Raw genomic sequence first — 12,174 nt, 5'->3', positions numbered from 1 at the left:
TGTCTTTCTGTGAATAGAATTCAATGAACAGAATGGATAAAATAATTTGACTGCAAGATTTAACAATTTGACAGCCAGTTAAAAAGCGGGCCTTACACAGAGGGTGGTGGCACTCTTTTTAGTTTCTCTGGTCTCCAAAGAAGGCCTCCAATGAACCAGACCTCTTGTATGCATGTCCTGAAGTGATATCCTCCTGGTGAACGTGGGTCAGCCCCATGATTTCACTTTTGACTATAGAATGTAGCAGAAGGTCCAAAGTTTTGCAGCCTCTTGAAATGTTTATTCTGAGGGCAGCCAGCCACCATCTAAGAAGTTCTATGCTCCCCAGACCTGTCTCCAGTGCTCTTTAGTGAAACGCTTCAGAGTAAGATGATCTCTGCACCCAAATGCTAAACTTAGTGATTGAAAACTATGTTTTTTGATAGGTCAGTTTGTTGGCCAGTCTCAGCTGGCCAGTTCTTGCCTGGTGTCCCTCATGGGGTCACAGTCAAATTTGGAAGTTAGAGCTAGAGTCATCTGAAGGCTCAAGAGCAACCACACAAGATGGCTTCCTCAAGCATGTCTGGCGCCTCGCTGTGGTGACTGGAAGAAAGAGAGGCTGGTCAGGCATCTCTGTCTCCCTATGCTGCCTCTCTGATGGCCACTGTGGGCATTTTCAAGCATGGACATTTCAGGGCGACAAGCCTGGCCTGATATTCCCAGAGCCCCCAAGAGGAAGCTACAAGACTTCTTTTGACCTAGCCTCTGGAGTCCTGTCTGCCACATTCTAGAGTCAAAAAGGGTCCTCTTTGGAGACCTAGTGGCTATTTGAGTGCTACTGTTTTTTTGTGGAAGTATTTTTTTGTTTGTTTCCAACAATTCCCCAGATTCCCTTTAAGTAGCAGGTTCAGATAATAATAACAAAGTGACGATTCCCAAGGGCTTGCAATGTGCAGGCACTGACTACCCTACAGGCTTTCTCTCTCCCAGTATCCTGTGAGTTACTACATATTTATCTCCATTTTGCAGATGATGCAACAGCATAGAAAATAACTGGCTTAAGATCACAGAGTTAGTCAGGGGCAGGCCCAGCTACAGTCCACAGCATTAACGTTATGACTTCTCACCGTCCAGATGACATGTTAAATTCTAAACATTTTTAATGCTTTTGTCTACATTGTATGAGAAGCCAAAAGAACCTGGACATAGATGGAGTAAAGGAAGAGTAAAAAGGAAAGATGTTGGAAATCATGACCAGAAAAAAAAATTTTTTTTTCATTGTACCTTCCTTAGGAACACACATATAATTCTCTGTGATGACCCCTGACTAACACCCCCTCCCCCACTTCATTCCTATTTTACACGTCATGTTGCAGGATTCTCGCACAGAGAGTCATGACACCGAGGCTTTTCTTTCCAGGAAGCAACTTTATTTGTGCCGGCACCACTCAGTTGGGTTCGTACCCAAAGAACTGGGCAGCCCACATTACATGGCATAGTTTTGTTTTTTTTTTATACATTTTCTATTTCTTTGTCTCCCATATATGGTAACACACATAAACATGTAGTCTGATTAAGTTGTCTCCGTTTACAAGGCCATGGGGGATGTAGGCACCTGGGCGCATATCTAGGTGACCTTGAAGTCTTTTCTCCTCTCTTCTTCATTTTTTTTCTCTCTCCTTAGGGAGGGGTTCCTACCACAGTCACTGCTTTTGGTCAGTGATTTTTAACCCCTGGCTTTACTTTAGAATTCCCTGGGGAGATTTGCAAATTCCTTATGGCCTGGCCATACCTCAGACCAAGTAAATCAAGATGTTTGGGATAGAACTGAGGCACCTGTGTTTTATAATTCTCCCAATCCCACAAGAATCCAGTGTAGGGTCAGATCATATAAACACTGCTCTGGTTATCAAGAACAGTTTGGCTTTCACCAAAACCACCAAGATGTTCAATATTGCTGCATTTTGCTTTTGCCACCCACTTGGCTTGGCAAAGGTCAGCGCATCATTCAATACCCAGAGTGTCAGATCACCCTTCTTCAGAGAGGACATACCACATTTCCCACTGCATGTCACACAGTCTATTGTAGCAGCATGAAAAACATTATTTCACTGGCTTACTTGCCTGGCCCTCCCTTCCTACCACCCACCATCATAATCCTCTTGAGGGCAGGGAACATATTTTATTCATTTCCTAGCACAGTGCCTGGCACATAATAGGGCCATGGTAAATGTTTACTGACCCATGAATGATAAGTGAATGAAGGAAGGAATAGATGGATGAAAGAATGAATAAATGAATAAGTGAAATTTAAAATCTGCTGCTTTCAGTGGTTTATTCCACAGGTGGGTTTAAGGGCATAAAATTACTTGCGGAGACTGTATAAAGAAGATCAGAACTGCCTTTACATAAATATTAGGCATTATCCCTGACAACTGACCAAGCATTGCTTATCAGACAACGATGCAATCAAACCCAATAATTTACCCATGAGGACATGGTTCAGAAAAATTGGAAAGGACTGTTCTTAAACACAAGCAAGATATAAGTGGTACTGGGTAGTAGAAAGGAGACAGGTTTATCAGAGTCCTGGCAAGAAACCAATGTCACATTCACACTGGAACAATTAAGAGTTTAGCAAAGAGATTATGTCAATGGTGCCAGCAGGTGTAAGGGAAACCAATGAAGACTGATAGAATATCCTTAGGCTGGCAACATGGGAGCCCTTTGTCATCCCTTGACCTGCCTGAAGAGGCAAAGGGAAGACAGCAGTCCCTGGAACTCAAGGACAATAGCTGTTTGGAGAGGGCCATGTGTCAGGAGCCACCATGGGTCATCTATGGGGTGACACAACTGGCTCGCAGTAATCCATAACGAGGGACCATAGGACCTCATATTTCCCCTCTCTCTGACCTCCTGCCAAAGCCTCTCATTGGTTGAATCCAGCTCAGCCCTGGAGGGCAAGGAAGCTTAATGAGACAGTCCATATAGGGTCAGTCTCCCTGGTCACAGAGCAAGGTGGAGAGGGGATCTAGGAAAATACCCAGCACAATAAGATGGGTCAGTCCTTGGGGAAAATGCACACCTCTTTCACTGGCCTTTCTCCCCTGACAGGTTGCTCAGGCCCAAGGTCCTTTCACATGATCAATGGTGTTCCTGCTGAGGGAACATAAGGCAAGTGGAGGGCAAAGTACAAGCCAGCACCTCCCCCCCACCCCCCCAGGGGAATATGTGTGATATTTCTTGTACACTCCTGGCTACCGAAGAACAAAGGAAAGGGGTTTACATGTTTGCCATGGGGATGTGGGAAACGAAGGCAAATGAAAAATTAAACTCCCTTACTGCCTACAGCCTGTTGACAAGTCCTTGAAACAGGAAGAATGACCTCCTTCTAGGAGCTGAGCTGCCTCGATGATGATGACATTTTGCTGGGGGCAAAAGGGAATCTGGGCTTAACAGTATCCTGACCCCCCAGGATCCTGTAAGTCTACTCTTACATATAAAAATCCCTTTGGACACTTCCATTATCTCAACTCCCCTGAGATAGATGCTGGCGATCATACTCCAAGCATATGCCCTCCAGTAATAAATGGTGTTTCCCTAGCAACAGCCAGCCCCTCAAGGTCCTAGCTAGACACCTTGCTTCCAAAATTCCTTAGAGATTTACATTGTCCCTAAGCCCCTCCCAACCTGAGGGCGTGTAATCAGTTACTGGTCATAACCCCAGTGCAGCTCTTTGTGTCCATGAGTCCTGTCCCTGTGCTTTGATGGAGTCCCCTTTTTGTGTCAGTGACATACATCCTCAGGAGTTCTTTTTTGGTGTTTGGCTCTGAGCCCCAGCATCACCCCAAGACCCCATCATTACTAGGTCTTACTGGAGATTTTTCAGGGGCACAATCTTGTCTTGAACCTTTAATTTACCTTCTCTTAAACCCACCTAAAATTTTGGAGGCTTTCTAAGGCGTTTTTATATTCCCAGTTGCAAAGGAGATAGAGAATAAACAGAAAAGAAAATCCCAATGCTTCAAAATACACTACCAAATTCAATGAAGAAAAGTGCTTATAATGCATTACAGATTTGGCCTCTTCATTTCTTTTCTTCAGTGGATTAGTCTCGGCCCTCTTAGAACTTCAATTCCCTGGGGCCAGCGATTTCTGGCAGGAAGGTGCTAGCTCTCTCCAACTTCTTTTGCTTTCTAGAAAGTTCTAGGCCTATTCTTTGCATGGCTTATAGGAAGGGTCACAAATGCAAAGGCGTATAAAGGCCGGTAGGAATTTAAATAAATTGGGCTGAGTAGGGACTCTGACACTTATTATATGCCAGGCACTAAGCGTTTTATATTTATCAGCCTCTTTGCTCATCACAATTCTGTGAGACAGGCATAATCATTATCTCTGTTTTTTGGGTGAGGAAACTGAGACATGAAATACATTTCCTATATAAAGGGAGCAGTGGGTCCTTGGCTCCTCATTGTAATCAGGCGGGAATATGGGTCATGACCCTAAATTTTTTTAAGAGCTTGAAATCTGAATTTAATGTGAATTCCCTTAATTAAGAAAAAAATGGCAACTATTTAGACATTTTTAAAAAATCCTATGCAGGTCAAAGAAAGTTAACTCTGTGGATCAGTTATGGCTGTAGACAACCCATTTAACAACGTCAGGTCAATGATTCTAGAAGCTTTTTAAGCAGCAAAGCTCAAATGTTTTAAATCAAAAATACAGAAAACCCTGACAAATTAGCCTGAATCTGTGGGAAGAACAGCAGTTGTCCCTCTAGGTCACTGCTTTTCCTCGGCAGGAGGCCCGGGGACCGCACCCCCACCCCCACCCCCATGCCCTCCAAGAACGACTTGAAAGGCAGCTCATCCTAAATTAACTAAAAGTTGCCCAGGGAAAAAAAAAAAAAGCCAACAAGCCAGTGAGTTTCATTTGCATTGCCCGCAGGAGGCCAGACACCTGGCTTCTCCATTTCAATTACCCTTCTTTTACATAGACTTGCCGGGAGGAATCTAATTTCACCTCCAATCATTTTTTCCATTACTTTTATTTAGGAAAATAAATAGCCATCCTTTGCGCTCTGCACTCAAGTTGAAATTGTAGAACCACTACCCAATTGGAAGAAAAGGTTTGGTTTGCCGAGCCCATTTACATGTCTTACAGTTCTTGTTTTTCATAAAGGCAGGTTTGAAGCCGACACACACACTAATGGCTGTGTTATAAATACACCAAAACGTGGCTACGTATCTCTGAAAGTTAGTTCCTGTGTATAGACTAGTATCTCTTTTCAAAGCGCTTTTTCCCCAAAGAAAACACCAGCAGCAATTAAGGTAGACAAATGACTCATTTAGGGGAAAGGAGTTTGAGAATCAGGGGTTTTTAAATGCAAAAGTTATTTTAAAAATCCTCACAGTCAGCTCTAATTAATTGGCAGCCCTTTTTCTTCTACTTTTGCTCTCTTGAGAGGGTTTCAGAGACCTCTTGGCTATCCTGACCTCCCATGTGTGGGCAGAGGTGGAAACAAGTCACAGCCTCCAGATGGGCTTCATCCTACAAAACATTTGCTGGTGTCCTTGCGCCCACTTGCCTCAGAATTACCTGGGAAGAGGAGATAGATTCTAAAATACATAGTTTGGTCTACCCTCCCAGCTTCATCTGAATCTCTGCACTTTCAGCAGTGGAAATTGTCTCCCCACCCTCCTAGTCCTTGGAATGGGGCTTTGGCCTGCCTTTCGCAAGGACAGACGACACAGCCTGGAGATGGTGATGTGGTGTTGAGAACACGGGCACCGTATATGCGACCGAACTCAGTTAAGGCTCTAAGTAAACTTTTAAAATTTAGTGGGCAGCTGTGGGGATGTCAACAGAGACAAACTTCCTCTGTGTTAAGTTCCCCTTGCTGTATTGAACCAGCCACCTACCAACTTGGAGAGGCCTGCCTCTTTTTATCCCCTCTCCCTCCCCTCCAAGTATGGGGGCCAGTTTCACATCCTCCTGGGAAGTCCCTGAGGGGCTTGGGAACCAAGAAATGACCCCTTTGAGGTGGATACTGTCATTCTCATACTTCAGAAGAGGAAATGGAGGCACAGAGAGATTTAATAAATTGCCCAAGATCCTGTGTAATGAGGGAGCGTGGGGCAAGGGGAGGGCGAAGTGCAGGCCAACAGCACACCTGCCCCCGCCCCAGGTGGGACATGTCTGATATTCCTTGGACACTCCAAGCCACCCCCCCCCGAAAATGGGAATGGACAAAAAACAACTGGCGGAACAGATAGATCTCCACCAGTTTACCAGAAAAAGGCAACCCCATCACAGCCTAAAGTCCAAGAACTCCCTACTGTCTTAATGTTAATGCTTTGCTAGAGGGAAAAACAACCTTAACCTGACAACTAGGCCTCCAGTAAGTCTTTAGCACGTGAAAGTCTCTTTGGAAACTCCCTCAGGACTTTATCTCCCCCCCCCCCATAAAATGGTTATCCCTCACACTGACAAGTGCAGCTCTTTCTGCACTTGTAGGAAGGCCCAAATCCCCCTTTTGCACCAAAGACGTCTTCAAGAATTCTTTCTTGGCCACTGGCTCTGGACCCCACAAACCCCCCTGTCACCCCAAAACATCATCAACATATACACCTGGTTAGCTGCAGAGATGAGAGCTGAACTCAAGCAATTCGGCTTCAGAGGCCACTCTTCACGATTCCTTCAGAGCCTTTCTCCCATGGTGGTTCCCGGGGGGTGCTGGTTTAAAACGCAGGTCCTGGGGGCCGCCTTCCAGAGATGCTGATTTGGTGGGTCTTGAGGGAGGTGCATCCACCTGCTGAGGATTAGCAAGTATCCTGAGGGGGGCGCGCCTCTGCTCCCTGCGGCCACACTTTCACCTAGCAGATCTGTCACAGGCAGTTTCCGCTCCCTGACAAGGGCCTCTCTGGGAGCTTGATCCAGAGCCCCTCCCTCTTGTACTGTCACCTGTGTCTAAGTGCTTCCCTCTCCCTGCAAATATGCTCGACACATCCCTAGTCTGGGCGGTCGGCAAAGCTCCGACCCAGCCACAGGCTACCTGGCCCTTCTAGCTGCCCTCCCTGGGTTTAACATCAAACGTTTAGAATTCATAGTCCTCTTTTCGGGCCCATCCTCCAGCCCCCGCCCAGCCTACCAGCTCTGGCTTCTGCCACCGCGTCTTTGATGGGGCTCTAATTAAGGTCTCAGGTGGCCTCTCACATGTTTCAGCCCTTCCTCCGCAGAGCGCACCAGGGCACCCCTTCCTGACACCCCGTCCCTCTGAGCTGTCATTGCCTCCTTCTCCAGTTGTCTTTCTGCTATGCCTGGACCCTCTCTTCTGCTTCTTAACTTTGGGAGCTCCCTGAAGTTCTGCGCTGGAACTTTCTTTTCTCCTTCTTCTGCCCACGTTGGCCTTTCACATGGTTTCATCAATCTTCCACGAAATCTCTGTCTTGATATCTCTTTCTCATTCTCTAGCTCTTTGGAAATCTTGTACTTTATTTTAAAGCACCTTTTGAATAAACCTATTCGAAGGCCCCGCCATTGTTTCAAACTTAGCTCAAACAACTCATTATTTGTGTATCTTCCCCGCACACACTTTTAGCTCTTTATTAATAAATTATTATTTTTTTAAATTTCTGTGAATAGTTTCATCACCTACCCAATTTCCCAAGTCAGAAGGTTGGTGCATCCTCAACTCCCTACCCCCACATTTCATGCAAGTCTTGAAGTTTCTCGAAAGTGCCTCCCTGCTGCTTTAGTTCAGGTTGGACAATGATCTCAGAACTGGTCTCTCCCTGGTTCTTCCTTCCTCATCCATCTTTAATGTGTCACCAGATTGTACTCCTGAAGAAACAAAGTTGATAATACATCTCTGTTGTATCCGCATTTTAACCTACGAGCTTGGGTCTGAACCCCTAGACTTGAAGATACAACTTGATGCGAGCCCCTTGTGAGACCCTTACCCCTCCTCGTGCCCCCACTCTGCTCCGGCCACCCTCTACTGCTGTTCACCTCAACGAGCCTCCTGGCTCTTGATTTGTACAAATGGACTCCTCTGGTTAATGCCTTTTCTTCTTTTCTTCATTTGGTTAAACTCTAAACCCAGTTGAATGCTGTCTCATCTGGGAAGCCCCCCAACCCCTGCGCCCAAGCAGAGACCCAAGTTACTAGGCTGCTCCAGGATTTGATTTACCCAATGCATCTGAATTACCTTCTTACACATCCGTTCTCATCCCTCAGCAGAGAGCATTGCAGGGAAAGACCATGATTTGTCAGATTTGTCTCTGTAGCCTTGGAGCCTGCACATGGCAGATACTCGGTGAGTGCAACTGTAACAGATGGCAATTGCTCCCTGGCACTCAGAGTGCAATCAGTGTCACAGTTACTTATCTTCTTAAGCTCCGTTAAGTTTGGCTCAAGCACTCACTTGCCAGTGGAAATCTTGTGCCGGGGAATTTTGAGTCTTACAAGACCCAGGAACTGGTGCTGGGTGAGGGCCCTGCACACCAGCCGGTGAGGGGCGCCATTGCCCTGGCAGATGAGACCCTTGGCTGCACCTGCAGTGGAAGAGTCAGGAAGATAAGGCCCACGCAAGCAGCACCCATCTTTAGAGGTGCCTACACTACCAGCCCCTTCTGACGCCAGCCTATCACCAAGGCCTGGGACCCAGGCCATGACCTAGTTACTGGAACACTTTGACCCCCCTGACCTGCCTTTGCCCAGGCTTGGGGAGTGTTTGGCCTTATGTCCTACCCTCGAAGGTCAAATTCTCTGTCCTCTTCATTGCTCAAATAATCCAGATTAGATGCTTGGTAGGCCTCAGTCAGTCACTGGCAACTTACACTCCCACAGGCACCAGGAGGTGGGCTGTGTCAGGGGACTGCCGAAGGGGGCTAAGGATGGTGGCTGATATTTAGTTGCAGCTGAGTGAGGGAGGGCAGCCCCTTGTGGCCAGAGGATTCTTCCTAATTTCTCAAGAGAGGCTGGGAATGGAATTTTTGTGAGAAAAAATTTGATAATTGATTTTTATTTTTATTATTTATTTATTTATTTATTTATTTATTTTAAGTATATTTATTTTGAGAAAGGGAGAAGGAAAGTGAAAGAGGGAGAGGGGGAGGGTCAGGTGAGGGAGAGGGAGAACGAGGAGGAGGAGGAGGAGGGGGAGGGAGGGGGAGAGTTATAAAGAGAAGGGGAGGAGGAGGGAGAGGGCAAGGAAGAGGGAAGGAAAGAGAGAGAGAGAGAGAATGAGAATCCCAAGCAGGCTCCACGTTGAGCGCAGAGTCCGAATCGAGGCTTCATCCCATGAACTGTGAGATCATGATCAAGAGTCGGAGGCTTAACCGACTGAGCCACCCAGGTGCCCCGGGAATTGATTTTTAAAAACATCACGGCAGGAACCAAACAGAACTGGTTTGTAGGCCAGACCCAGCTGGTGGCCGGGCGGTTTGTGACTTGAGACCCAGGACTTTCTGCCATAAGAATTTGAGGCTCTGGCTCTATGGTGGCCCTCCCCTCCTAGCAAATTTTCTTCTGACCTGGAAAACACAAGACGACCGCCTACCCTCACTGGAAGCTGTAGAACCTGGTGCTGGCAGCGTCTCGCTTTGTGGCCATGGTGGAAGCGCTGTGGAATTTTCCATGGTGGGCTCCAGGAGCAAGGACATGAAAAATAAAGGCTAGTTAGTTTCTTACTAAGTTGCTTTATAATGATTGGTTATTACGACAGAGAGATGAAGCATAGTCTAAGGTTATACCCTTTCTTCTGAAGACCACTTCTGTATTTTAACAGTGACCTTCAGTATCAGTGTGTTGTTTTTTAAAGTATATTTATTTATTTCGAGGGAGAGAGAGAGAGCATGTGTGAGTGCAAGCAGGAGGGGGCGGACAGGGAGAGAGAGAGAGGGAGAGAGAGAATCCCAAGCAGGCTCTGCGCTATCAGCCTGACTCAGGGCATGGTGAGATCATGGCCTAAGCTGAAACCAAGTGTCAGACATTTAACTGTGCTACTGAGATGCTCCTTGATATATTTTAAGCTATGGGGGGGTGGGGTGACTGGGTGGCTCAATCGGTTAAGCATCCAACTCTGGCTCAGGTCATGATCTCACAGTCCATGGGTATGAGCCCTGCATCGGGCTCTGTGCTGACAGCTCAGAGGCTGGAACCTGCTTCAGATTCTGTTTCTCCCTCTCTTTCTGCCCTTCCCCTGCTCCCTCTCTGTCTCTGTCTCTTAGAATAAAATAAAGACATAAAAATATTAAGCTATCTGTGGGAAACGACCATTTTAAAAAATCTGGCATGAATTAATAGCAAAATATGATAATGAGCTACTAGAAAAAATGAAATAAAAAGACATGTACAATGCAAAGCCCCAATTTTATTTTTATTATCATTAGACACAACAGACATAAAGTCAGTCACCAAGTTGCCATAAAGCAGTGATTCTCAATTGGGAGCGTTTTGTCTGATGGGGACATGGGTCACTGTCTGGAGACATTTTTGGCTGTTGAAACTGGGTAGAGCGCGCTGCTGGCATCCAGCAGGTGGCTGCCAGAGATGGTGCTGACACCCTAGAAGGCCCACCACAGCCCTATAGCAGTCACCAGGCCCAAGAAGTCATCGGTGCCAAGGTTGTATGTAAGATGGTTTCTGAATGACTCCCTCATTGTCTTTACCTTTTTGTGAGCCCTCCCCTGACTGGCACTGCTCGATAGATCACACTCCAAGAAGTAATATCCAGAGGTTTTGCCAACACCTTTCTGACCAAACCAAAAATATAAGCCAATGGTGAGGTTTCCACAAAACTTGTTTTTCTAGCTAGGGGTTCTCATGGCAGACAGTTAAAAATAAGCCAGAGATTATTAACTCATCCACCTCCATTATGGTACTTTTCAGACGACATATCCTCCTGTCTGGGGGCAGAGGCATAGCTGAACAAGAGTCTCCCTACCTTTTTAGACACAATTCTGTCAGATGTATCTGAACCTTTCTTGTGTAAGTCATGTGTACAGGGAAGAAATAGACGGCTTCTTAACATTCTAGACTTGAAAAAATTAAAAACAAAATGCCAAAAAATCCCTTGAAAAGAGTTATTTAAACAAATGACTGATTAGTGGTCAAGTCAGTGTCAAGTGTCTTCATTGTCTGCTAGCTGCAAGAATCAGGTGCAAGGTCAAAGGACTTTTAATATCTTAAGGCCACCGTCCAAGGCCCTCCCTAGACCCAGTGAGGCAGATGTGTTCTTACAATGATAAATCCAGATGAAATAAAACATGGAAGTTTACCTACATATTGCCAAAAGGAAGAGCCTTTGGAATCCACAAATTTGTTTTTTAAGTTTTTTAATGTTTTATTTATTTCTGAGAGAGAGAGAGAGAGAGTATGAACAGGGGAGGGTCAGAGAGAGAGGGAGATATGAAATCTGAAACAGGCTCCAGGCTCTGAGCTAGCTGTCAGCACAGAGCCTGACTCAGGGCTCGAACCTATGAACCATGCAATCATGACCTGAGCCGAAGTTAGACGCTTAACTGACTGAGCCACCCAGGTGCCCCATGGAATCCACAAATTTGAATCCCAGCTCTGGTGCCTACTAACTACGTACCCTTAGGCAAACACCTAATATTAAATTTATAAAATGGAAGTAGTAATAATTGCTTCTCAGGATTGGAGTGAAGATTATATGCCAAGTACTCAGCACAGTTTAGCTCAATGGATCACTGGAGTTGGTATTTATCTTTTTTTTTTTTTTTGGCTGTCTTGCATCTATCCTTCTTTCCTATGTGAGTGGGGGACCCCTTCTTGAATATGGTAATGGTGGGGGCACCTGGGAAAGCCAAAGAGAGAAGATTAGCCTGTTTGCCACCATTGGATCCAGGCAGACCCATCTGGTGCACACACGTGACTGATTTGGTTAAGTGATACAAAAATAAGAAACTGTACTCTCGAGGTACTTGAGGTAGGGTCTGAAGGTGGCAAAGGGGCTTTCAGGGAGAGGGGACATCCTTGGCCACACTTATCCCTGCAAAAAGATGCTTGCTGTCTTTATTACTTATTGAACTTCCCAAACCGGCTTAGTTCTTGCTTAATTTCCAAATCTGATTTTCCAACCTCAAACTCGAGTCTGTGTGCCCTTGGTAGCCTCCTAATAAAGTGTTTGTAAAAAAATAAAAATAAAAAAATGAAGTGTTTGTAAAACAT

The sequence above is a fragment of the Crocuta crocuta genome, unplaced genomic scaffold, assembly GCF_008692635.1.
Source record: "Crocuta crocuta isolate KB4526 unplaced genomic scaffold, BGI_CrCroc_1.0 scaffold253, whole genome shotgun sequence".
NCBI lineage: Eukaryota > Metazoa > Chordata > Mammalia > Carnivora > Hyaenidae > Crocuta > Crocuta crocuta.
This window is presented reverse-complemented; position numbering follows the sequence as displayed.